This window comes from Cavia porcellus, unplaced genomic scaffold (genome assembly GCF_034190915.1).
Source record: "Cavia porcellus strain 051 isolate PalLab524CR breed Dunkin Hartley unplaced genomic scaffold, mCavPor4.1 scaffold_13, whole genome shotgun sequence".
NCBI classification, from domain to species: Eukaryota; Metazoa; Chordata; class Mammalia; order Rodentia; family Caviidae; genus Cavia; species Cavia porcellus.
Window position 1 is genome coordinate 47021290 of NW_026947496.1, and position 26615 is coordinate 47047904.

General features: G+C 39.1%; 1 protein-coding gene and 1 long non-coding RNA gene across 2 annotated transcripts in view; one reads left to right on the plus strand and one right to left on the minus strand.

Annotated features, from left to right (window-relative positions):
- Window positions 1–9512: 9512 nt before the first annotated feature.
- Window positions 9513–11921, minus strand: LOC134478554 (uncharacterized). The gene is made up of 2 exons (XR_010051262.1): window positions 10834–11921; window positions 9513–10550 (listed from the first exon to the last, which is right to left on the minus strand). It is a non-coding gene; the product is annotated as an uncharacterized LOC134478554 (long non-coding RNA).
- A 1607-nt stretch (window positions 11922–13528) lies between these two features.
- Prkcq (protein kinase C theta) overlaps window positions 13529–26615 on the plus strand; it is a 111923-nt gene continuing 98836 nt past the window's right edge. The window contains exon 1 of the mRNA XM_003473418.5: window positions 13529–13662. The gene's annotated coding sequence lies outside the window, so the exon portion shown is untranslated. The remainder of the gene's footprint in view (window positions 13663–26615) is intronic.

The window sequence follows — 26615 nt, forward strand, 5'->3', positions numbered from 1 at the left end:
CCATGATGTATACATATTCAAAGCATCATGTTGTACACCATAAGTGATACATACAATTTTTGTTGATCAAAAAGTAAATAAATGTGGGGAGTGGCTGAAGCTGGAGATCAATCACATGCGGGGCTGGAGCAAGGTCAGCCCCAAGAACACAGAGCACCTGAGGCAAGTCACATGAATAAGCTGTTCTAGTCTCAAGAACACTGGGTGCCTGAGATAAACCGCATGAATAAGTCATTAGGCAGACAGGTTTCAAGTGATACGCAGCCTCCCAAAGGTATAAATAAGTGCGCTGCAGTCACTGGAACCTCTCCTTTTCCTCCTCCTCCTCCTCCTCCTCCTCCTCCTCCTCCTCCTCCTCCTCCTCCTCCTCCTCCTCCTCTTTCCTTACTTGCCATCAAGAAGGAAGGATCCTACAGCCTCAGTTTTCAGTATTCCTACTCTTATCCTTTATCCTCCATCCTCTCATCATCCTTACCCTGGGAACACTGAAGACTGCACAGGACATGGCAAATGTATATCATGTAGAACACTTTCATCTTACCATAAAAGTCTCTAGCATCCTTATGCAGTCATTTCCATCTTCCTAGACTCCCACCCCAGAAAGACACTCATTTCTATCACCCTAAATTAGCTTTACTGATCTAGTATTTCATACAAATAGAACTGTGCTCAACTTCTTTTAATCAGTGTCATGTTAATGGAAGTTCTTCCTAGGCCAGTTATTTCCAGTAGGATTTTGTAGAAGCACCATCACAGCCATTCTCCAGGTTTGTAGGCTTGCTGAGAAATTGATGTGCAGACAATATCTAGAGGAGGTCTTGGGCAAATGCCCTGAGCTGGAGCTTGCTGGGTCTGCTGAGAAATAGGAAAGAAGGAGGCTAACATGTCTGGAGCTGAGTGAGAAAGACAAGTTAGTTACAGATCTGGGGAGTGGAGCCTGGGGCAGGTGGTAGGGAGAAGGGAGCCCTGGAGAACTGAACCTATTCTTCAAAGAGTTTAGGTCTAGCCCTGCTTGAACAGAATCATTCTGTCTGTTATGCAGAAAATAGACTGCAGTAGACCAAGGAATTGGCCCTAGTCCCATTCTGTATTGGGAGAAATGCATACGTTACCCTACCCAGCTGGCTTGGTATAAACACATTCTCACTGATAAGATCTTGCTCACTGCAGATAAGAGTCTGTGAGAGGCAGAAGGCTCACTCCTACTTTCTTGTTCTACACGGGCTGCTGCTGATTCCTCGGAAACTGCGCCCATATGTGAGCATCACTGACTTCTCTGCCGCTTGATACACTAAAAAGCTTCACTCATTATATTCTTATCTGATTGTGACCAGTAGTGCAACTGGAAGAAAAAATTAAACCACCGTGTATTTGTGACACCATAGACACAATTTTCTCTTGGGGGCTGAGCAGACGGCTTCCTGAACCAATCAATGCCTGACTGTTTTTGTTCCCACTGGTAGATAACCTATCTGAGGAGTATTTCCAAAGTTAAATAATAGCATCTTGTGAAAAAAGAATTTGCATAAAACTTATTTCATGTAACTTACCAGTTTTGGTGATTATATTTTAGAAAATCCTTGAGATGTTTTTGTTTGTGTTTTGAAATTCTTTATGATGAACTCTGAAGTACAGATGCATGGTCACATCAAAAACTTACTGCTCTGTGAATATTTTTTGAAGAATTAACTAATTTCAGATGAAGAGTGAACTCCGTGAGTCATGGTGGAAGGCAGAATCAGTAGTTGAAAATACCTGTGAAGGCAAACTTTGCTTCAAAGTGGAACCCAGTGAGACATTCTGAGCACTCTGTAGAAAGTGGGAAATGTCACCTAGAAAGATGCTGCCCCTCCATACCACCCCCATTTTCCCTAATTTGAATTGAAAGAAAAAAAGAGTTACTGCTTGGAGACATATTGGAGGACTGAACAGAAAGTCAGTTTTTGAAGCCTTCAAGGGTATTCAACCTCAACTCCATTACAGTTGCAACACCAGAAGTCATAAGGCCCTATTCTCCAACAACTTTTGAAAACTGTAGCAATTAACAACGTTCTTCTCAAGAGAAAACTTTTCTCACATGGGTTTTTATGATTAAAGCAGAAAGGAACTCCCCACAAGCACTCTTTCTGAGCTATGCTTTTTCTATTCTCTAGTGGAAATTATAACCACAAGTTACCATGTTTTCTTTCCTGTGTTTGAAAACCACATGTGTTTTAGTGAAAACATTAAGGTGAGTAATGAAATGGAAGACTTGAAAATACTAGATACCCGTCTGGAAATGCAAAAATCTTACTGTTTCTTCTATAGCAATCAATTTTAATAAGTTCAATGTGTAATTTTTGCCTACCCAATCATTCATGAGTAATTTGAAAATAGAATACAATACAGGTTAGTTATTTCAGAGTTTACGGATTTTTTTTCCAATGGACAGGAACATTATCCAGTCCCTTACTTTGTTTTGCAACTGAGAAACTGAGGCCCAGAAAATGATGTGACTTCTGAAGTCCACATATCCTGCAGGTAATAGAACCCAGAGATGACCAGAATGCCAGATTTGGAGTTCTAGGGCTCTGAAATCCATGAACTTTCCTCCACACACTACCTTCACTCTTAATAAAGCAGGGAGTGTCAGGAGAAAGAGGAAGGGCAGGGTAGTATTAAGCACTTACTTAATTTCTACCTATTTTATTTAAACTAATTCTCACTCATGAGGTAGACGAATAGAAGCAGAGTGTTGTTCACACAGTGAACCCTATCAGGTGAGTGCCACAACAAATGCCATTTTGAGGATGTGTTGTTCTTCAAGGTGATGAAGAAAGTAATGATCTTTCTTCTAGGTTGAATCACTTTACAGTTTCCTAAAAGCATAGATCGAAAATTCCACCTCCAAGTTTCTGATCTTCTCAGCAACATCACCTATATGTCCAGGACCAGAATGTAAAATGATGGCCAACCCACTATCATAGAACACACAGATCTCAACACACACAGGTAGATGCCAGAGACACAGCTGGCCTCCATGCTGGCCACATGGAACCTTTTTCTGTTACTTCACTCTCTGATTTGATGTTTCTCTCTGCTCTGGGCACAGAGCTGGCTACTGGAGGATGCTCAGGTGGTTGCTTCTTGAAAGATTCTTCTTTCTGAATGTTGTTGTTTCAGAGATATGGTTTTGTCTGGCTAGCCAGCAACAAAGCAAAAACCCTATAAAAGTCTGATCTCTTGTCTACCATAGAAGGTCTGACTCAGATCAGACTATTCCAATCATTCCAGAGACTAAGCCACCAATACTTTCTTTAATAAACAAATAAAACCATAAGAAAACAATAAGAAAAACAATAAGAAAGTAAAATGACAATGCTCCAAATAATATTAAGTCAAGCTAATTTTAGATAGGCTTATTTTTCTGCAGTTTGTCAACATCTTCTGTGTCTTGAACTAAATTGCACTAAAAAGTACTGTACAACTAAATACAAGTGAGTTAAAACTGAGGAAAATCTGACAAATCCTTGCCATTCAATTCTTCTTTGTAAGTAATCCTTACCAGTGCAAGGACTAAACCTTTTATTTACCTCAAATTAAAATTTTCTGCGGACACTTTTTAAACTTCCTTTATACTTTATAGCATTTCAGTGGTATCTCAGTTCATGAACCATTATTCTGGTCACTGAATTGGACAAGAACTGAATCAAATTTCTCTATAAGGTTAATGTTGAACCTAACCATTGAATTTGATTTGGTTCTCATCCAATTTGGTTTGTGGCCAGAATCATGAAGCTTAATGCATGGAGGCTCCACTGTACTTGGTGAGATTTGGTCTCATTGCTCTGCTACCTTTAAAGAGTAATATTGAGCAAATCATCGCTGTTGCCATATACTCTCTATGCACTTTTGTTGTTAGATTTCATTTAAAAATTGGTATAAACTGCCTTTTGCCCACGTAAAGATAGACTACGTTTTCAATCTTTGAGACATCTATCCACTGACTACAAAGCAGAATTCAAACTTTACCAAGCTTTTGTCTCTGTAGAATCAGTTTATTATTACTATTTGCTCTGTGTGAGGCAGCAAGCTGAGAAACCAGGGGAGACACAGAGAAAAGACTAACACAAGCACTGATGGGGGCAAGGGATGGGGTAGGGGAGAGAGAGAAAGAGAGGAGCCTAGAACAATAGCAGTGAGTGCAGAACAGCTGGAAGCAACATTTTATCTAACTCTCTCACTTATCAAATTGGAAGAAGGATTGAAAAAATACCAATGACTGTTTAAGGCCAACTGTCACTAAGCTTTGACCCTGTAAATAGCAAAGAAAGGAAAAATTTACATATTAGCTGAAAGGGTTTTGGCCCAGGCCGGGCACTAGCCAGGAAAGCCTCAACCCGAACCTCCCCCGCCCCCAGGGATTTACCTGTGACTCTATCTCCCCCTACCCTTAGGAATCTGCCCCTGGCGCCAAACATGTGCCAATGAGATACCTGTGCATCTCTAATGGCCCTAGGGCACTACCCTAAGCTTAGGCTACTTATATACCCCCCCCATGCCACATGTCTGCCAGAGAGAAAGCGGGACTCCAGCGGTGAGGGGGGGGGGTGTCGGTTCTCAGAATAAAGACCTCTTGTTTTATACTTCACATCTTTTGGAAGTGATCCTATCATTAGCCACCTAATCTCCCTCATTGAGCTCCTAGTGAACTTCGTATTACCTGGAAAACAAATCCTCTTCCGACTGCACAGAAAAGACTCCATAAATACAATAATATAATTGTCCGTTTTCAAATATTTTTGTTGGGAGTGACACATGTAGCATGCAAACCACCAGTGGACAGCTAAGTGAACTGCTAGAAAGTGGACATGCTTTCGTAACTATCCCCCAACTCAATCAAAGAACCATCCTAAGGCCCTTTCTAGTACTCACCTCGGGTAATGTAATAGCTACTCTCCTGACTTCCATGCTTTTAACTAACTTTACATGCTTTTGAACCTCTCAGAAACAAAATCATATAGTATATATTCTTTCAGCCCCAGCTTCTTTTGCTCAACACTGCATTTGCAACATTTGTTCAGGCTGCAGTATGTGGCAGTAGTTTGCAAATGCTCATTACAACATGGTTCGGATGATTGAAATACAACAATTTTATTATGTGCTTGGGTTATTTCTAGTTTTGAGTGATGGTGAACAGTGCTACATACAATGAACATATCATGCATATTTTTAGTGCGCATGCACACATTTCTGTGGCTGGTGTACCCATGATATGCCTGATTCACTGATTATCCTTATTTTCAGCTTTAGCAGATATTGTGAAACAATTTTCCAAAGCTCTGTTAATTTGCATGAGAATTCCACTTTCTCCACGCCCTTCCCATTCTGTACATAATGGATCCACTATGTCCACGGAATTACAAAGCACAGCATGGAATTTTTGGAATTTTCTCTCAGAACTAAGAAAAGGAAGAATTTAAGTTCAGAACCATGCAGATCTGCATTCTATCTAAATGCAATTCAAGAAGAAGAGAACATACAATTCTGCCAAAGAGGTTTGAGGAAATAAAGAAAGAGAAGGTTTTTTTTTTTTTTAAACTCTTTTTTTTACAACTCTAAGGAACATGGAAATGACCATAAACTCAAGAATTTAGACTTAAAGATTTTCAGGTCATTTATTATTTGATCTTTTTGGATCAATCTCTTACTATGTTTCTGGGAAAAATGGAAGCTCTGTAACAGTTGTAGTAGCTAGCTATTGGTGTACCTTGCTGAGTTTTATTCACAAAGAGTTCTTAAATTTTTAAGTTCTCTTAGCAGTATACCACATAACTTCAAGGTCTTCAGGGTACAGAATGGTCTCTTGCCTTTTGCTTGGGGAAAAATTATTTTAATGTGATTAAAATTTAATCCCTATTTCTGCAGCCTTTTCAAATTCATCTAACACCTAAACTTATTTGGTTACCCTGGTAGTTCAGACTCAGTTGCTTTAGTCTTGACCAAAATCCTCTTTTTTTTTTCTTTTCTAGTTAAAAGTACAGGAACCAATTAGTAAATGAAGAGTCTGTGTTTTCCTTTTGTATAGTGAGAACTGCTTCAAATAAGTTTCAGTTAAAAAAAAAATTAAAATCATTCTATGGAGTTATAATGGCAGACTTAAATAGTCATTCTTTGAAGTATTTGGTGGGGAAGGGGAGTAATTTTTATCTCTCAGTAAAAAGCAAGCAGAGAGTCACATTCAGAGCAACCAGAGGATTATAATCATCCACCTGAAAACCATACTTATAATTTCAAGAAAAAATCAAAAATCAAGTAAAGTCCAAACAAATAATTTTTAATGTGATATTTCAAGCTAAACCATATACTGTATGATGTAGATAATTTTAGCTTTAGTCTCAAATTATGTGGTCTAAGCCAAGAACTGAATAAAATGCCAAGCTGTAGCAGTTATCTTCATATTTTGAGAGTATCAGAGATTTGAGATTTCTTATATTTTTTCCAAAACTTTTACAGTGATAGTTATTACTGTATTATCCAACAACCAGTAAAGGTTATTTTTTTAAAACAAAACAACTCTAAACATTGTGCATAGATAAAAAAAATATATATGTGAAGTAATACTCCAAAAATTTAACTATCTTTGAGTTGTGTAATTTTTTGTTTTTGTTTTTCTCTCGTTTCTAGTTTTGAATGTATATGTGTGAATGCATAACTTTTACAGTAAGAAAAAGAACAGACATTATATTTCAAAATATGTATGTGGAAATAACCCCAGTTTGTGGCCTCCAATTGGGGCCAGAATTCTCTAGACACACTCACCCTGGACAACTAAATTCCACCCAGGTTTTGATCCTGGTTTTGCCATTCACTTACCTACTTTGTGAATTTGAATCAGTAACCCAACCTCTCTGAACTTCACTGTTCTCATCTGTAAAGTGGAACAACACCTATATTGCAGGTTTTTATAAGGATTGAATAAGATTATATGTGTAAAATACTACAGTAAAAACAGTATAAACATTGTATAAATAGCAGTTATTGATTAAAAGAACCTCATTCCTTTTTTGAAACTTATAGAGATCAAATTACTTCCATCTTCCCAATGAAATTGCTAGGATAGAATATGAACAACCCTTATTAACTTTAAAATAAATAGTGGAAGAAGGAGACTGTGAAGTAGTACATGATATTTGTAGCCAATTAAGAAAAAAATCTTTCTGATTTCAAATATCTTTGATCCTCAAATTTTCATGTGATATATGAGGATTAGCTCCTTAGTTTTTCATTATTTTTAATGCTGCATAAATGTAAAAATACAAATTATTTGATATGATCACTTAAACTTTAAATTTTTCTTTACAATAGTATATTTTATTTGTGTGCTTATCAATAGTGTATATGTTTTGTCTTTGTTTTTTAATGAATAAAAAGAAGATGAAAAATCTGGTCTCTGAGTAATAGGCTGAATCCCAAACTTAGAGCTTTTCTTTGTTGGTTTGCCATCTCTGCTTAGTGACAGGCAGACAAAAGAAGAAGAAGGAAGAAGAGGAGGAGGAGGAGGAGGAGAAAAAAAATGAAAGTAAGGAAAACATCAGCTTGTGTCTACTTAAACCATATCGGCCAACTCAAAGAACCGGTCCTGAGATTTAAGACCAAGATCAAACATTTTGAAGGTGAAATGCTTGTTTTGGGGGAATAAACTGTGGTCATAAGTACAACACATCTGAGTGACTTAAACAACAGTGAAATAGTCGGTTTGGTCTCATGCTCCTATTGTGGCCACTAAGGAAATCCTCCTTACATTTTTCTTTCACAAAAAATTTTTGTTTAAAGTGAAAGATTGAGGCACGGAATAGTCAGAAAACTGTACACAAAAAGTAGGGTGATGATGTCAGTGCTTTCCTTGTGCCATTGGCATATGATTTCATTTGAATTTTTTTATAGTTGTGAATATATTGAATTACCAGTGAGCACCACTGGAAATAAATTGTAGTACCTTCCCCATCCCTGAAATTTATTCTCAGAATTTTGTAGAAAAAACCTGATACAATCGGCCTATATTGTTCAATATACTATTTGTAAAACTCAAAATCTTGTGTGTGTGCGTGCATGTCTGTGTACTAACAACTAAGTAAAACCCTGTCCTATATAGTGTATGCTAGAAAGTGTGGTAGGAACAGAAGAGAGATGTATACTATTTGCCTTTGCAAAAAAGAAATTGAAGGATAAGGAATTCTACCCTCAAGTAATCTGACTTCACAAGAAGATTTTCAAATCCTAGTGCAAATGTTCTCTGTCAAAAAATAGTAAAACTGTAATAATCAAACTTATAAACATGCAAGATTTTTTTCTGAGATATAGTAATCTTTCTGGGAAAGATTTCACACAGAAAGTATTCTTTCAAGTTTTTGTGTCGCTTCTGCCCAAGTTGAACAAAATAATTAAAAGTACCTCTTTATTTAGTCTAAACTAAAAAGTAGATTGTTTAGTTCATCTCTTTAGTTTCAGGCAAAATTTTATGTCTACTTAGGCCATCCTTACAAGGTCTGTTATGTGACCGTAGGTTCTGGAACCCAGAAGAACCATGTCTGTGGATTCTTTAAAATACTGGATTGCATATGTGAAGGTATGGACAGCTATTTTGAAGAGAACAAGAGACATTATGGCAGCCATTGTTAATTTTCCTATTGTCTGGTTTTGAAGGCCTGTAATGCTTTCATTCTTTTGTTTTGAACAGTTTTATAATATCTTATTTTGTTTGAATTCATTATGTGTGACGATATGGCTAACTATTTCAAAGGAAACAAGAGACATTATAGTGGCCATTGTTGATTTCCTTTAGTCTTGTTTTGAAATCCTGTGTTGATTGCATTGTTTTGTTTGGATTGGCTTTGTTCTGCTCTGTTTTGTTTTGTTTTATTCTCCATAAACTACAATAAAATAAAATCCTGGATTGGGCTAGGTATGGTGGTGCATGCTTGTAATATCTGTACTCTGGGAGGTTGAGGCAGGAGGATCACAAGTTTAAGCCCCTTCTAGGCAATTCAAGCCCCACCTAGGCAACTCAGTGATTTAGTGAGATCCTGTTTCAAAATTTTAAAAGGTACAAAAGAATGAGAATGCAGCTCACTGAGAATACTACAGGTTCAATCCTTACTACAATAAAACAAACAAATAAAAATCTGGGCCATAGTTTCCTATTGATTCTACCCTTAGAATTTAGAAACACACCTAGAATGGTTTAACTTACGGCTATGTGAAAGCAATACTGAAGAATTGAAAATATAACCATTTATCATTTGATATACTTATGTTACAATTAAAGTCTCTATTGTGGTGATATAAATGCCTACAAGATTATAAAATGAAATGATAATGCTGATATTGCTGTATTTTTAAAATTACTTTACCTTAAAAATATAAAACAAAAGGAAAACTTTCATGCTCAATTTCATCTTTTTATAATTAATGATAATTGATATGCAGGAAAACAATCTATTCCAAGTGTTCTTCATCATTGAGGATTATAGTTTTTTTCTTTTTCTGCAGTTTTTATTAAGTGAACATTGTGACACACCATAATTTACACATTGGCCCTACATATACATAGGCATTTCTTTGTTTTCAGTATATATTATTACTCAGGAGGCCTATTAACGTACACAATCCTTTCATTATTTCAAGTTTGACTCTGTATGATGCAAAAATCATGAACTCAGGATCGATTGATTGAGGCATAACCCACATCCTAGAACTCATTTGTTAAATGAATGTGGGGAGTCATCTTTACAGCTCAGCTATGAAATGAAAAAGATACTACTTTTCTCAATGGATGTGTTGCAAGAATCAAATGAAGCATATAAAATAAAGTACTTCAGCCTGTGCTGGCACATGTAAAGCACAATAAAAACTAGTGAATATTTATTCTTCATCATCATCATCACAATGTGTCTTTAAGTGAATATATAATACCTACCTCCTTTGTCTTGTCTAAGATTATAAAGAAGTTTAAAATTACTAAGCATATGTACCAAATATTTCAAATCATGAGATTATGAGCATGTTCCTTTTTACCTCAGGTTAAGAATCACGTTCTCCTTTCACTGTTTTCCTTCGTGGTTTACAAGCATTGATATCTGTCTTACTATCAGTAGCAATAGAGGTTTACTTACTCCCCGACAGGAAGGAAAATTTTTGCTTCTAGCTCTAAATCTCTCTTTTGGCAATAACAATTTTCACTTGAAACACTAAGGTTAGGTTAAAGGGAAAAAACAGCCACCTCCCTTTCCCTTGTCCAAGCTGTGACTTTAAAATGCTTATTTTTGTTGTTGTCTCTGTCAGCATAATCCAAAGCTCCTAGAATAACGTTGACATTTTCTGAGTACATTTGCACTAGACGGCGTGTTACTTGGTGAAGGTAGATCACGGTCCTTCAGTTCCACACTGATTCTTCAAAGGACTCAGGGTCACTTCAGAAGTGATCTCTGCCAGGCTTTGGAAGAAATGCACAGCCAGCAAGGCAAATTCCTCTTAAAACAGTCCAAACTGTTTGCCTCCATGTGTGAATTCTGCAAAGACAAAAATGTCCTCGTTACATAAGAGTGCATTCAAATCATCTGTTTCTCATCTCCTACTTCTTCCCCAAATACCATCCTTTCCCAAACTGAGGCTCAAACAACAACATTTCCTATGTACCCTCCATCCTAAATCCTTCACAGGTTAATCCCACAGAAAGCTGCAACAGGTGGTTTCCCTGGGAGATAGAGCACAATCACCAGCTAGGTCCAAAGAAAAAGCAAAATGATGTCTCAGGCTCTCTTCCAAATTCCAAACTGGAGCAAAATGGCTTACAATAGCTTGAATGACAAGATGCATGGAAATTGCTTATTTCTTAGCTCTCAGGCGATCCACTGGATCCCAGGCAGGAATCAGGTATTTCCCAGCCGAAGTGAACTGAACAAAGAAGTTGCTCCATAGTCTCTAGTCAGCAGGATTCCAGGAAACCTTAGGCAGACACCGAAGGAGGGAAAAGAAGTGCACAACTGAAAGTTAAGATGTTTTTAACGCTATGAGTAGAACCTCATCACCCACATATCATCCTCTCCCGGAAATGCCATTTCCTCTTCCAGGAAACAAAGGTGTGGAGAACTTCTAAGCAGCAGCCATGTGCCTAAAACGGTAAGAGACAATCTGTCAGAAAACAGAAATACTTGGTAGTCTGTGAAAGGAGATTAGTCTGCTGGAGCCAAAGAGTTTAAAGGTTCCCACTCCACCCAACCTGTGCCAAAACAAGATTTGGAGTTTTAGTTTTAAATGAAATGCTAAGGTAAAAATAGTATCCTTTTAAAACATATTATGAATATTGTTTTTAAGACTTCTATCCTTCAGATTAATGGGTTTTCAGCTGTAGGACTAGATGGTCATAGGATAGTAAAGTAGCATGGGTCTTCAGAGAGCAGATGATCAAAAATGTGAGAAGCTGAAAACTATGGGCAAGATTGTAAGAATGGGGGTATTGTTCTACAGCACTTGAGAGGACTGCTTGAGACTGCTTGGAATTGAATCTTGGTTCTAGCACTTTGTTAATTGTGAGGCCTTGGACAAGCTACATACATGATCTTTCCAAACTGCATTATTTTCATTTGTTAAAAGACATGGGGGATGGGGATTTAGCTCAGCGGCATAACGCCTGCCTTGCAAGCAGGCAGTCGTGAGTTCGATCCCTGGTACTGATAAAAATGAAAAAGACAGAAAAAAAAAAAAAAAAGAGATGATGATGATAATGATATCTACCTTATAAGACTTATAAATATTAAATGTGTAGTGCACCAACAGTGTTCATCACAATGCTTGCTATATAAGCATTTAGTATATGGTCAGCACTATCATCTCTTGAAACTTTAAAGCTACTGGCTATTCAATAAATTAATAGCATTCACTGTATTTTTTAAAATCACACTTCACAAACATCTTATGAAGAGAAATTCCAGAACTGCTTCAATAATTGTCAAAAATGATGGAATAAGTATAGCCAAAGCAAAAGGAAATATTTTGAAGGGATTTAATGGATATGTGTCTCTTATGGCAATATTATCTAAATAGTCACCATAGTTTTAAATAGCCCTTGCATGATTTCCTTAAGTCCCTATACTTCCTTCTCAAAGTGTCAGTGGAAATACCAGAAATGGAGAATAAAGAGTTTACTGTCTCTTGGGCACAGAAGCAATGGTCAGCTTGCCATCTCTTCTCAACACAGTAGGCTCCAGTGAAAGATCTTTGGCACAGGAATCAGGGAGAAGACCTACATGCTGAGGATGACAGTGGCAGCGATGGTCATGGCATGACCTCGGCCAGGTTATAGTGATGTCGTGGGGATCCAGCACTTTACACCATTGGGCTAGATTCTTTCAAGAAGTGCAGCCTATGTATTATAGCATCCTCACCTATGCCATTGAGGTGTTGACAAATGGGAGTTTTAATGGAGTATATATCTTTATCCTTAGAAAGTGTGCATGATGGCTTTTTGAGATTCATATAAACGAAGGAATCAAAAATTTCTGAGATTTTTCATTTGAAAATTAAATTTGGAACTCACAGAACTGGGAGGTCCTCTAAAATGACACTGCATAGCTCGAGGAGCTGAAGCCTGCTAATCCAAGCTTTGGCTCTTTTGTACATTTTAAATCTCTTTTTAAAAAGAAGGAAGAAAAAAGGGTGGAAAGGATTACTGCTTAATTTCTCAGACTAATCTGGTTTTAGTATTTATAGAAACAACAGCTTCAACCAAATATACTTTAATTGTATCATCATTGAAAGAAAATCACTTTGTACAGTATTGATAATTAATTTTCAAACCTCGATGAAAAATTAATTCTGTGAAAAATAGGAAAAACCACCCCAACTATCCTCATTATAGCCATCACTAACTGGTATTACCAGCAAGGCATTAGGAAGTTCGAAAATGACAAACGCACCACCACAACAAAATGGTGCAGCTTTAAGGACTGTAAAGTTTAAAACACTTTAACTTTGAAAAATGTGTATAAAATAACGAAGAGTAAATTACAGAAAAGCAAAATAGTAAGTCAGAGTCTAGAAACCACTATCCTCAGGGCAGAACCGTGCCCAAATTTCTGGGGTAGGCATTTTAAAGAACAATATTTCTAAGTCCGTTGGAGTGTAAAATCGACTAAGCAGACCCAGTTTTGTTTCCACCCAGTGACCTGACCCCTTCCCCCTGGAAGGTCGCCTTCTGCATTCAGGTCGCTGACAGGCGACGACACGTGGTCTCTCCCCCTTTCCTGACTCGGAATGTGGCTGAGGCGGAGGCGCCTCGGCTCTGCAGCCCGAAGCATCGCCCCGCTCCGGGGGTGTCCCGTCCCCGTCTGCTGCACGCCGCTGGTCCAGGTCGCAGCCGGGCGGCGAGAGGCCAGAGGGGCGTGAGGATGGAGGCGGGGGGCGGCTCGAGCTGAGGCCGGGCGCAGCCGCGGGCGCCGCAGAGTGCTCGGCAGAGCCCGCGTCGGCGAGCTGGGCTCGGGGCGCCTCCCCGCCGGCCGCGCCGGGAGGGTGACGAGCGCCCCCTGGCCGAGTCGCCCGGGGCGCCCCCGCCGCGCCGGCCCTCGCCAGTCCGTGCCACCAAACCGCTGCGGCGCCGCGCTCGGACCGCCACCGCGCCACCGGGTACGTCCCCTGCGCCTCGCGCCTGGCCGGGAGGGAGCGGGCTGCGGGGACCTGCGCGGGAGGGCCGCCCGGTGCCCCTCGGAGCGGCTCCCAGAAGGGGCGAGGGCTGCCGTGGGTGAGAACGAAATCGAAAAAGAGCAGGAGCCAGAGCAAACTTTGGGGCTGCCCCTGGGGTTCTCGCTCGCTGGCAGGGACCTTGACTGGCGAGGCTGTGCCCCCCATCCTTCGTTTCCTTCTCACCTGCACTGATGGAGCAGGAGGGAAGGGACGAGGGGAAAGTTCGTCTGTCTGGGGGAAAGTGTTCTCATTCTTGTAAGGAAAGGTGTTTTCTGGAGCTGGCAACCTGTCCACAGAAGACACTCGGTTTTCTGGGGATTTGCCTGTGCAGGACACAGGGGTACCAATGCTCCCTTTTCTCCACAAACCGAATTTCTTTGAAAGGATTTGAAATATAGTGAGGTTAGATTCTGATAGGTTAAAAAAAAAAGTCTGGGTATTCAGTTCTGTAACCTTCAGTGAAATTGTTTCCAGGTTGGGGAACGTATGTCAAATAAAATCTCTTTATTTGATTGGATTTTTAATAGCCACAATTGTCAACCTGGAAGTAACTTTAAGGTTTGGGCATCCCCCACAGGGGCGGGGGGCAGGCAGGGCGGTCTTAGGCTGCCTGAGCAGGGAGGTTCTGGCGTTTCTGCAAGGAGAGTGCCACAGAGCTGCCTTGTCCTCTGACTTGTCCTGCCACTGTGTGGGCTGGACACGATGCTAATAAAAGATTATTCAGTAATGGCTAAAGCGGCAGCGCGTGAGGTGGAAAGAACAAGCACTGTGCTCTGCCAGGCAGAGGGGAAAACAGCCATCTAGACCCAAGACCCAAGGCCTTCCAGCCGCAGGTGCCCTTTGAGAGTTTGTGCCAAACCTGTGGAACTGTTTTATCAATCACCTACAAGATGTGAGCTCCGCTTCCTTGTCCTTAACATTTGACAGTAAATTTTAAAGCATCAGGATGCTTTAGGCTCTGGTGAAAAGAGTAAGAAATCTGGGGGTTTCCACGCAGTTGATCGTGGCTTTGCTTCCCCAGAAGCCATGGCCCTTTCCTGGCTAGGCTGTCTCATAGGCAAGATCTACTCATGAGGTCCTGGGGCTCTCACCCAACTCCATACCCCAACCTTGGCAAGCATCATCTCCGTGCTTTTCTCTAACTTGTCTCTGGTAACTTGTAAAATGGCAGGCTTACTGCAGGCACATTATCTCCTTTTAAAATGCTGTGTCTAGTGGGAAGAAGGGTGACATTTACTAATTTGGCTGCAAATTACTTTTGAAGTTTATGCACAGCTGTTTAAAATCCCTCAGAGATGAGTGCCATTGTTTGATGCAGGTGTCTGCCACAGAAAGCTCTCATCAGTCCCTTTCTTTGACTGATTTGAATGTGCATATATTTGAAGACAAGGCATAGGAAGAGCTTCTGAAACCTGCAAAACTCTTGCATGTCAGCAATTCAGTCTAAGGTTTTTGTTTTCTCCTCTCTTATCAGTGCGCATGCAACCTTTTGGTATCACCTGCTTCTGTTTCAAGCGTCCTTTGATTGTCTTTGACACATTTATAAACTTCCAAGGAAGAGTCTTGTTACCTTCCGCTTTGTCTTGTGCATTTCCACTACTGTCCTGGCTCAGGATGGCAAGTGACACTGGGAAAAGTTCTTCACCTGTGCTCCTATGCCAGAGACTCCTCATGAATCTGGGTGCCACTACACAGCGCAACTCGAGGAACTTTGATTTCTCTTGTGGTGTCACTTCTCTTTCAGGGAATACAGGGGTGTTGTTCATTTATTCACACTTGGGCTCTTAGGATCTTAATGATGTTTTCAGCATTAGCATCTATTTGTCTTGTTCACAACAGACACTAGAGGTCCTGAAATAGCCCATTCATTTTCGGTCATTTCTATAAAGATGAAGGTTCTTCATTTCATCCCTACACTGTAGAAAAGACTGGATTCTTCCGTCTACTAAATTCCCTGTGCACCAGGCCTAGGTTGTTCTTTCAGGAGTGCGAGTTTAGGGGACAAGCTTATGACTTCAGACCCCCTGGAATAGATCACTGCAGATAAATATCTCCTTCTAGTGCACTGTTTAATAAAAGTACATTTGCCTCTCTTTAAAATAGGAATTAGAGGCAGTACTTCCTGTTTTTGACATATTGAATGTTTTTGAGTTATTGATTTTGTTGTTTGCCTATGAGAATATTTCTAATATGGTAACCAATGTGATAGTTTGCTTTTAAGTTTTAAGTTTGTATTTTACCTCAGATGATTACTGTTTTATAGAGTTCAATTTTTAAATTCTAAAATAATTTTCCCTGAATTATTTAAACTAATAAACCATTAAATGGTGAAAAATCCCAATGCATAATATGAGAAATATATATCTGACCAAAATGAAACATGCAATTGTAAGCAGCGGTATTAGTGTTATGGTGATAAATATCGCTTTAAACTCATTATTTTGTTCCTGTTCAATATTTTTAAAGCTTTAAACATTTCATCTGTGAGCAATATGCATTCAACTTAGTTTTTCCATAACTATTCTAGCTGTTGAGGCAGCAATTGGGAAAATTCATAGAAAAACATGATGTTGAGTCAAAAAAGTGATTGAAAGGTGTTTTTCTGTAACACGCCAAACATGGGAAGTCAAATACACATACACAGTCAAATCTGATTGCTCCATAATCCAAACATACCTTAGGGTAAATGAGAATCAGAGGTTTTAGAAAATTAGAAGTTACCCACATCTAGAATCATAAATTTATGCTTAAGGATTAAATTAGCAGAAATTTAAAGCTCGTCACATCCTTCTACTGGTTACTTTTAATTGACATTAACTTTTGAATAAAGCTAATAATATTAATGGTAGTAACAATTGGAATAAACAAAAGCAATGAAGTATGGCTTTATTACTCATTACTTTAGATTTAAGTGCTAGGTATACTCAGAATTTTACTTACATTGACAAATGTTACTGCCATAGTTAATCTTCTTAAAATCTTTATAAGCTAAATGTTATCATTTTTCACATGTTGAAACCGAGACTCAAGAGAATTGAGTCACTATCCCAGGTTTTACAGCTTGTAAGTGGAGGAGTATGGTTTGTCATGCCATCAAGTGCTTGATATAAACTATACATGACGTAAAATTACCGCTTTAATCGTTTTAAATGTGAAGTTCAGGGGCATTAAGTTATTTGCTTTATGGTGCAGCCATCATTCTTTGTCTATCTACAGAGCTCTTTCTTTCTGTAAAACTGGAACTTTAACCATGAACAATAACTCTTTATCTCCCCCTTTTTCCAGGCCTTGGCACCCACCTTTCTCCTTTCTGACCCTGAATTTGACTGTCCTTGGCACCCACTATAAGTGGAATCATATTCAAACTCATATTTTCATGGCAAGCTTATTTTATTTAAGGTACATTCATACTTTAGCATGTGTACCCTGCTTTTTTAAAGCTGAATAATGGTCAACATTTTGCTTATCCATTCATCTGTCAAAAGTCACATGGGTTGCTCCTACCATTTGACTGCTGTGAATAGTGCCACTAGAAAGATGATACATGAATACTTGTTTGAGATTGTGTTCTCAGTTCTGTAGGGATCCATACACACAAGTGGAGTTGGTGGATAATATGGCAATCTTATATTTAACTTTTTTCTGGTAACTATCTTATTTCAGTATCTGATATAATCAAATAGTTTTTCTTTTTTTCTTTCCTTCCTTCCTATGGGAGCTACTGTTGATGCTTTGGTAACCATCATTCCTATTTTTTATGGAAAAAAGTAAAACAACATTTCATAACAGTATGGTAGGAGAAAAACCATAGTTTCTGGAAGAATCACTGTACTACTTTCCACGGTGGCTGGACCATTTTATATTCCCAGCAATGATATGTCAGTGTTCCACCCATTATTCCACATCCTCACCAACCTTTGTTATTTTCTTCTTTTTAATTTTAATCATCCTAAAAGGTGTGAAGTAATAGCCAATTAATTTTTAACCAATTCATTTGATGCTCTGGTCAAGCATGAGAGGCTGTTTGCTCCTTGCCTGTCTATGCCTCACTCTCCAAACCCCTTTCCTCAACATTTACCAGCAAGCAAAGAGTTAAAAAAAAAAAAAAAAAAAAGCTTTGGAATCAAAGAGGTCTGGTTTCACTCTGACTTTCCCAGTTACCAGCTGTGTGACTTTGGATGAACTTTTTTTCTGAACCTTTTTACTTTCTCTGAAATGGACAATGATGCCCACCTCCAGCGGGTTGAGCTAAAGCACAAAATGAGATGTGCAGCTGTAGGCCTACTGACCGTCCCAGAAGTGGTGGCAGTGTCTAGCATTCACTCTCAAATGACATCTGCTTCCCTGGTCCTCTGCGAAGAACATGATTTATATAAAGTAAAGACAGCATTTTCTCCAAGGATGTGTGTATTCCAATAGAACGGGTGTCATAACCTGAAGAAAATTTTATTTTCCTGAAGTTCCAAATTTTATGTAGGGTGCCAAAGATCATTTTTGTCATGATAATGGGACATTATACCTCTTGGTGGCCTTTTTGTTTCTGTATCACATTGACCAAAACTCAATAACGTCTGTGTGACCAGACACAGTGAATAATGCTCAGCCGCGAGCCGTGGCCCTCTCCTCTCTTGTCAGTCTCTCTATTTTGTTCTGGTTCTGTCTGTTTTCTTCCCCAGTGTTGTATAATAGTGAAGGATGACCAATAAAGAGAACTTTGAAGGCAGGCAGACATGGGTTCAAATCCAGGCTTCCTCTTTTGGAAGATGTGTCACCTTAGTCACTTAAGCTTTCTGAGTTTCACCAGTTTCTTTATCTGAAACGTAAGCATAATAAACTATCCAGAGCTGATTTGTGAATTAAAATAATCTTTGTAATGCATCATGTTTTGTTTCAGACATTAAATAAAACTGAACTATTAAATGCTTCTTCCTCTGAAGGCCTGATCTGTCTTTTATAACCCTATAGTAAAAAAAAAAAAAAAATCTTTTTACGACAAAAGACAAGACGTGAGGAAATAATTCACTTTAGTGCTCTATTGCATTCATTTCCCATGTGAGATATCTCTGATCCCAACTCCATCCCAGAGCATTTTAGTGAGTTAGTTTAAAACAAAAACTAAAACATCATGTTGTAGGCTCAACTAGCAGGATTTACTTGAAGTGCATAGAGCAGACCCTTGGCTGTCTTGACCCTGTTTCCCATATCTAATCCTCCAAGTCATTCACATGAAGTGGATACTAAGAGCCTAAGAAGTAGAGAGCTACCAAAATAAGGCTGAATTTCCAGTGCAAACCGAGCACTGTGAGTTCAGGACCAGGTAAAAGCATTATTGGTGGTCTAGGTGCATGAGTTGCCAAGTCTTTCATAAAAATAAGCTGAAATGTTCTCTTGTTTGCAGTTTGGGGAGAAGTTTGTCTCAGATGTGGGTTCAGTACTTGTAAGGTAGTAGGCTTCAACATTTTCCATTCTGCGCCCATTGAGATGCTTCAGCGGGTTTCTTTTAGGCTGTAAGACTCGGTCTATTACTAAATTATTGTATGGTGGCAAGCACGTCTTTAAAATGAAATAGTCCATATTAATGTTTTTGGTTGGATCATTGAACACAACTGTTTGCAGTCTCACTGTTTGAATGTCCACTTTGTATGCTTTGATACTGTGACTTGAGCAACTATCTCTAAGACGATAATGTGTAATCTATTAACTGGTGATTTCTTACTGGGTCTTTTTTGTAGTCTGTATTACTTGTACCCTTACACCACTTTGTTTTGTTTTGTTTTTTCTCTTTTTCCTTTTAAATAAAATTTAAAAAAATAAAAATAAAATGAAATAGTATAGAAAAGACTAAAATAAATATCATACAAGAGTAATTATTTTGTGAAATTTAATAATTTGGTTTAAAACATTTCTTTCTTAACTAAAACTTGAATATTATAGACATAAGGCGTCTTGTTTTTTATACCATCCCTTTAAATCATAGACTCTCATAAGTTTAAGCTCAAAGAAAAGAACAGAAATGAAAGAGTAAGTGGCACTTGGCAAGTGTGCATAAAGCCCATATGTTAGATGGATTGCTCAAGGTTATAGAGGAGTCACTGAAGTTTCTAGACACTGAAGACCCGATCAAAGACCACACAATTCGCTAGCATCAAATTTTGATATTTTTGTTTTTTCAGGATGGAGGGTTTGAAAGCCTCATGCTGTGTAGTCTAAGCTAGCCTTGAACTTCCTGTGTGTCTCAGACTGGTTTAAAATTGTGACAGTCCTCCTGCCCCAGCATTGCATCTGCTGAGATTAACAGCATACTCTGGCTCTGGCTCTCATCTCTTTCTTCTTCACTTAACATTCTTTTTGCCCTCCATCAGTTGTGTTCACAGTGTCTGTTAATCAATTGGCTATTTGGGGAAGACATTTTCTTGGAGAAAGGGGGCTACAACTGAGTCTTTTATTTGTTAGGAAGAATATAAACCTTGGAATACACTCCATCAGTTGCATAAAGAGCTAGGTTGATTGAGAAGAAATATTTATTACTCAGAATAGCGATCTTTCAACATGGAGTTGGCAAAGACGAAACATGGCTGCCTGTCTCTTCCCTGACGCTTCCCCCTGCCATGGGGAGGACACAGCTGGTACTGCCCTGCAGTGTAATGAGCTGCTTTTTCCAAATCTGAGCTCACTGCTGAATCCAACTGTCTGCTTTTCCTAGCAGATGAGTAAACTGGAAAAACTATGCAACTATGAAAATTCACAATGCGATACGCTGAACTAGGCTCTCCAGCTTCCCCGGTGGCGAGGCCTTTCTTGGTCATTTTTCTTGGCTTCTGCAGCAGCCATTGCAGCTTCTGCCTCCACCACCGTTCCACTCATCCCCGGAGGAGGCCTAGCGTCTGCTCCACTGAGAAGAGAGTTTGCCAGATGAGAGCTCCCTTCACCCCATAACCGCCAGACTACATACCTAACTTTATTTGGGTCCACTTTCTCATCCTCATCTTTCATTACAACAAAAACAAAAAATCCCACACTGCCTACTGAGAAGTCCCAATATTTCCCACTGGTCCCTGGAATCCACTCTCAGTCTTGGGAACCACGTGTACTTAGTTGTCTGCTCCCCTGTATTTCTCTTCTCCCCTCACTACTGACTCTGTTCTTAGTATTAAACATGCTTAAATTCCTTCCTTCTTTGAATAAAGGTCATCTTTGTGTGCCTTCCCTGACCTGCCTCCTCCTTTCTGTCCTCTTCACGGTGAAATTCTTTAGGTTGTTCACTATGCTTACTGCCTCTGTTCCCTCATGCCCTGTGTCCTGGCCCATAGATCACCTCATGGGCACTGCCCTTTGGACACCATCACACTCACATGCCTCATTGCTATCTATTGCTGAGGTCCGCTCCTGCCTTACGGCACGTTCTCCACTGGTCCATTCTGCTGAGTCCTTTGCACCAACTTTCTTTGATTCTCCTACCTCCCCTCCCATTTTGCTTTCTTCCTCTCCTTTGCAACCTCATCCTCTCTTTCCTCCAACCTGAAAGCTTAATGTTTCTCAGATTTCTCATCCTAAGGGCTGCTTTATCCCTCATGGATCCAAATAGGTCCCGATCTCCTTGTGGACCTCAACGCTAGTCTCCATTACTCTTAGTGGTTCCCTTTGCTACCGATGGGAGGACCTTTCTAGAACCCAGATTTGAGTATGTCACACCCCAGCTTTAAGTTCTCCTGTGACTCCCCAATGTTAGGATGAAGCCCAGACATACAGATTAGAAGGTGCTAAGCCTTTCTTCCCCAACCTCTTCTCCCCAGCCCCACGTATCACATCCTCCAAGCATGGCCTTAGTAGCTTCCTCAGATATTCTGTGGCCTTGCCTTGCCTTCTGGACCACCCTACCCATCCTCTGAACCTCGCTTTCCTTTAGATAAATCCTATATATCTCAGCCTCTGCCATAGACATGTTTTCCTAAAGGATTTTCTTGATCCTGCAAATCAAGATTTGGTTTCCTAAAATGTGTTCTGAAAACCCCTGTCAGATCATTTGTGTGATGAGCTCAGTACAGTGTGTGACATAGTAACCAGTCAGTCAGCATTAGGTACAGCTGCCCTTAGAAAAGGTGTACTTCTATTTCTTTCCTTTTAGACTCCTCCAGTAGGCTGTACACTGCATCAGGGCAGAATCTACACTCTCATTCTTTGTTGTAATCTGAGATCTAATATAGTAGATGTCATAATAGGTGTCAATGCTTGTAAAAGAAATAAGTATCCCATAAAGTTTAGAATCTGTAGTAGCTAAAGGATGTGTCCTATGTTAGAAAAAGGAATCCCAGTCTGATTTAAATATCTGCACAAGTAGAATCCTTATTACCCTACAAACTTTTGTTCGTGAGCCTTTGGAAATATTTACATAAATTCTAGAAGAAATCAGAGCTGCAGGTGATGGCCTCACTACTTTCTATTAATATGAATTTTTAAATTTAAAACTTCTGGCAGTGACTTACTGCAAGAAAAGGATTCTGCTTTCTTCTGCATGTCTGTGGTTTTCTTTCCTCATGGCATCTCACTATATTGATCATTATTATGCCAATCATAAAGATTAAGCTAAGGATGAAATGAAAGATTATATTAAAATATTCTTAAATATGCTAAGGCAAAAGGATAGACAATAGGTTAACATAAGTGTAGATGTGTCAAGAACTCAAGGTTTATTTTAATAAAGGGACAATATTAAAAATGAAAAGGAGATATACTTTTTAAATTAAATGATAAAAGATGTTAAAGATTCTTCAAAACAAGAGCATAATTATTTTAAAATTCATTAAAGCAGCCAGGAGGAAGAAAGATAAAAAACAAAATATGAGATTCAAGAATTAGAGTGACAAGGGGCTGGGGATTTAGCTCAGCAGCATAAGCACCTGCCTTGCAAGCAGGCGGTCATGAGTTTGATCCCTGGTACCAATAAAAATGAAAAAGACAAAAAGAAAAAGAGAATTAGAGTGACAGAAGTATGTCAAAGATACAAAGAGGACCCACTAAAAGGTAAAAAATCAAAAATGTGAATCTAAGAAAAAAGTCTTTTAGAGAAGATTCAAAACAAATCCGAACGGTAATAAAATAAAATGGACACAGTAAGGGTTCCCAAAGACTGCTAACCAAAGCTAAAACAATGCTAAAATCAGTAATTTGGTGCCAGTTCATACCACAAATGTCCACGGTAGGTAACCTCTATAGAATGTGAGAGTCGAAGTTTCCAAAGGGAAACACACTGTGACTCCACTGTGACATTTTCCTCCTGGGAAGTGTTAGGACAGGGTCATGTAAGGGCACATATAAGAGTTCTGTTCCTGTTCCCTGCGGAGTAGGGCTGACACATCTCACAGAGTGAGGCTTGTACAGTCGGGCCCCTAATGACATCATCATCTGAAGTATCCTGCTTACTTTTTGGAAACAGGAAAGGTTTCTGGTACCTTAAATGCCACATGCCTTCCCCACTGCAGCCACGGCCACGAAGTTACCTTTTCAAACAACCCTACTTTCTCCTACATAACTGGCAACTCTTTCTCAAGTATCCTTATGTGTTATACCTTTCCATAAAGAGTCACTTGCAATGTGTTTACTCTCTGTATTCTCTTTCCTGTGTCTCCAGGGACTTGGAGCGACTATCCAGCTCATTGCTGGAGCCTTAATTCAATGATCATCTGCTGTGTAGGCATGCCTAGGTGTATATACTGATACCTATTTCTCTCTCTCTCTCTCTCTCTCTCTCTCTCTCTCTTTCTCTCTCTCTTTCTTGGCACAGAGTTAAGGCTGAAGTTTCATTTGAGAAAGTTCATAGAGTCTCTTCCCTCCAGACTTCATTGTGAAGGATTCTAAGCATGAATATTGTATTTTAAATTTTTAAGGTCTAATCATTACTATTAACAGCACTAAACACTCCAATTTTGGTCCATAGTCTCAAAATGAGTCTTTTGGAAATTTGCCTGAAAGTGATTAGGAATGACCAGGTTTATGGCAAAGTGGTGTGTTGACTTATCTTTGCCCAGTGTCTGCTCAGGCATCTGCTGCTTTCTTCTCTACCAAGTTCTCTCTACCTCACTGATCTCCAGACTCTTGCACTAATCTGGAACATTCCATAGTTGGCACTCAAGGATACTGTGGATGAAAATTCAATTGTGTTTGATGAGAGATGAGACTAAAGAGAACTTACTGATTCTTGTTGTCATCCAAGTGCCTTGACTCTACTTGGCCATGATACCTCTCAAAACCAACCAAGAGCAAAGGTCTAAAAGTCACAGAAGTAAGAATTCAAGGACAAAGTTCCAACTGATTCCAACTTGGCCAAACTGACTTTTGAATGATTGAGCTACATGAGAGCATCTCTAAGATTCCTTCAGATACTAATACGTCATAAATTTTGGGGGTATCATTTGAAATCTATGCATTCCAGTCAGATCACAACCTCATCCAGGTATCTATGAAATTTATCCACACAGAGGTGCATAAATTTCAAGAATCCTGGATTGTGGTTAAGCAATCTCACTGTAACTATTGGCAAATGCCTTATATACATTGTAGAACATATCCATTACCAGCACTTTAACCCTCACCAATAAAATGAAATATAATCACCTAAGCATGGAAGCTACTTGACTCCAGTTAGTTTTGATTTGAGAAAGTAAAATTTAATACAATAACAGAAAAATCAGCAAGGCATTGCTCCTCTTGTTGGTAATGATAATAACACAAGGAATATTATGAAAACCAAGTTTCTCCAAAAAAGGGTATTTTGAATTCTTCAGTAGCCTTTACTTCTGAGAGGTAACAGTGAATAATAGACAGGTGTGATGTTCTATAATAATAGGAACACATTTAATTCTTCTGTGTTATTCAGAAAGAAATTAATGAGACACATGCTATTTCAGATATTCTTGGGCAATACAGAGGGATAATATTAACAGCAGTCATAAATACCTCTTCCAAAAAACTCTAAGTACTCTTATATGGAACTACTCCTAGGCATGTCTATTAAAAACCACTTGATGTTGATGCAAATAATTCAGTAAGAATTCCAGTTTCTGAAGTGGAGGCAGCTGAAGTGCCCGTCAAAAGCACAGCACAAACCCCTGTAACCTTCCTCCCTCCATCCACCGGGAGCAGGCTTTTACTACTGAGATACTTCCCTACTTCCTGGATGTTGACGTTTTTAATATTTATAGTACACTTGACTTCTAAAAGTGACTAAAGGTATTTAAAGAAAGTAAAGCATCAGAGTAGGAGGAAAAAAGACTTTTTTTACTTTTTAAAATAAAGTAAATGCAACATCTTTGACAGAAAAAGGCTTCTATTGCTAAGCATAAATTAGCACATCATTTTAGAAACTAATAAAGCAAAATTCATTTGTTAACATAGGTGTTTCTCATAGTTGGATCCGGCAGAGAAAAATGTCAACAGAGAGCATCATATCTGAATTTTGTTACTTAGTGTGACCAAAGAACAAAAGGTAAACCCCTTTTCTTTGGAGAACAGACTTGAGCAAGTCGCAGCGGAGAGAATGTATGTTCATGAAAATACATAAAATCAATTTTCTCTTGGAAAAATAGTGTGGATATCTGCTTGTGAAAAAATAGTCCCTACCTCTGGGTCTACATCTTTAAGCCTAGAGAAGGATCCCACTCTTTATGCAAGTACAGTCTCAAAACACTTAATCATAACAGCTAAAAAAGAAAAGAATAAAGAACCATCAAATATCTTTCTACAAGCTCAAAAAGTGAAACACACATTTGTTTAGATATTTATCTTAAAATCACCAGTAGGAAAATTCAATCCAAATTCCAGAGGGTTTTAATCCACATGCAACACAAATTTTCTTGATGTTTTGCAAACTAGAATCCGAGGATTACATTTTCTAAGAACCCTTTTTTGAAATGCTTAAGCCCTAAGCAGTTAAGTGTGACACAGGCTTCATGTGGAATTAGGAATCACGTAATTAAGAGTCAAGTACAAGTTGGTACATATTGACCTAGACCAATGTTACTGCCCCGATACTGTCCCTGCGGTTTGTTGCTTTTTGACATAGATTTATTTGACTCAGAGCATTGCTTTTGGGTGTTAATGTGAGACAAACTATGCATATTTAATGGATTAAAACAGCGTCATTTGATTTGTTCATGATTCTCAGAGTCAGGAATTTGGGCCAGCTCTGGATTGGTTGTTCTGCTTCTCACAGCATCTGTGAGGGTTGGAGACAGGTTTGCTCACATCACTGGCCCATGATGGACATTGCTATTAAAGAGCATTTATTTTCTGATGTCATGTTTTTAGTGTCCCTCATTACGTAGCTTGACTGCAGGATCTTCCCAAAACAAAAATCTGATTCGCATTCTTCATTTTAAAACTTTGTGCTTATTGCATGTCCCCTGTAAATGAGAATTCAGTCTTTTGCAAGGCTTGCTGATTGGGTCCTTCCTGGTGTCTGCTCCCATGCGAGGTGCATATTCCCACAGCTTGGCTACTTGAACATTTTGTGGGTCTCCAAATACCCCCTACATCCACACAGCCCCATACGGAATCTCAGAGTCACAAAGTGCTTCCTCCCATCTTGCAGCGACTTTGCTAACCCCTGAGTCATCCCATGCTGTAAGCTGGCATCCTATACATATGACAACAATAGCCTTCCTCTATCTGTCCCAGCCGTGTTGTGGGGTCCCAAAGAGCAAGCTTTGCATTTGTCTCCAGTCTAGCCCTTGCTCTTAGCAGAGAGTCCCACACATTGTACATGTGCAGTGTGTCAGTTGAGATAGGCTAATGACAGTGTGGCAAGTGCCCGAGGGAAAGACAAGAAAACCCCAAATGGGAAGAAGATGAATGTGTTAAAGAGGAGATCCAGGGCCATAGCAGTGACAGGATGGACCCAA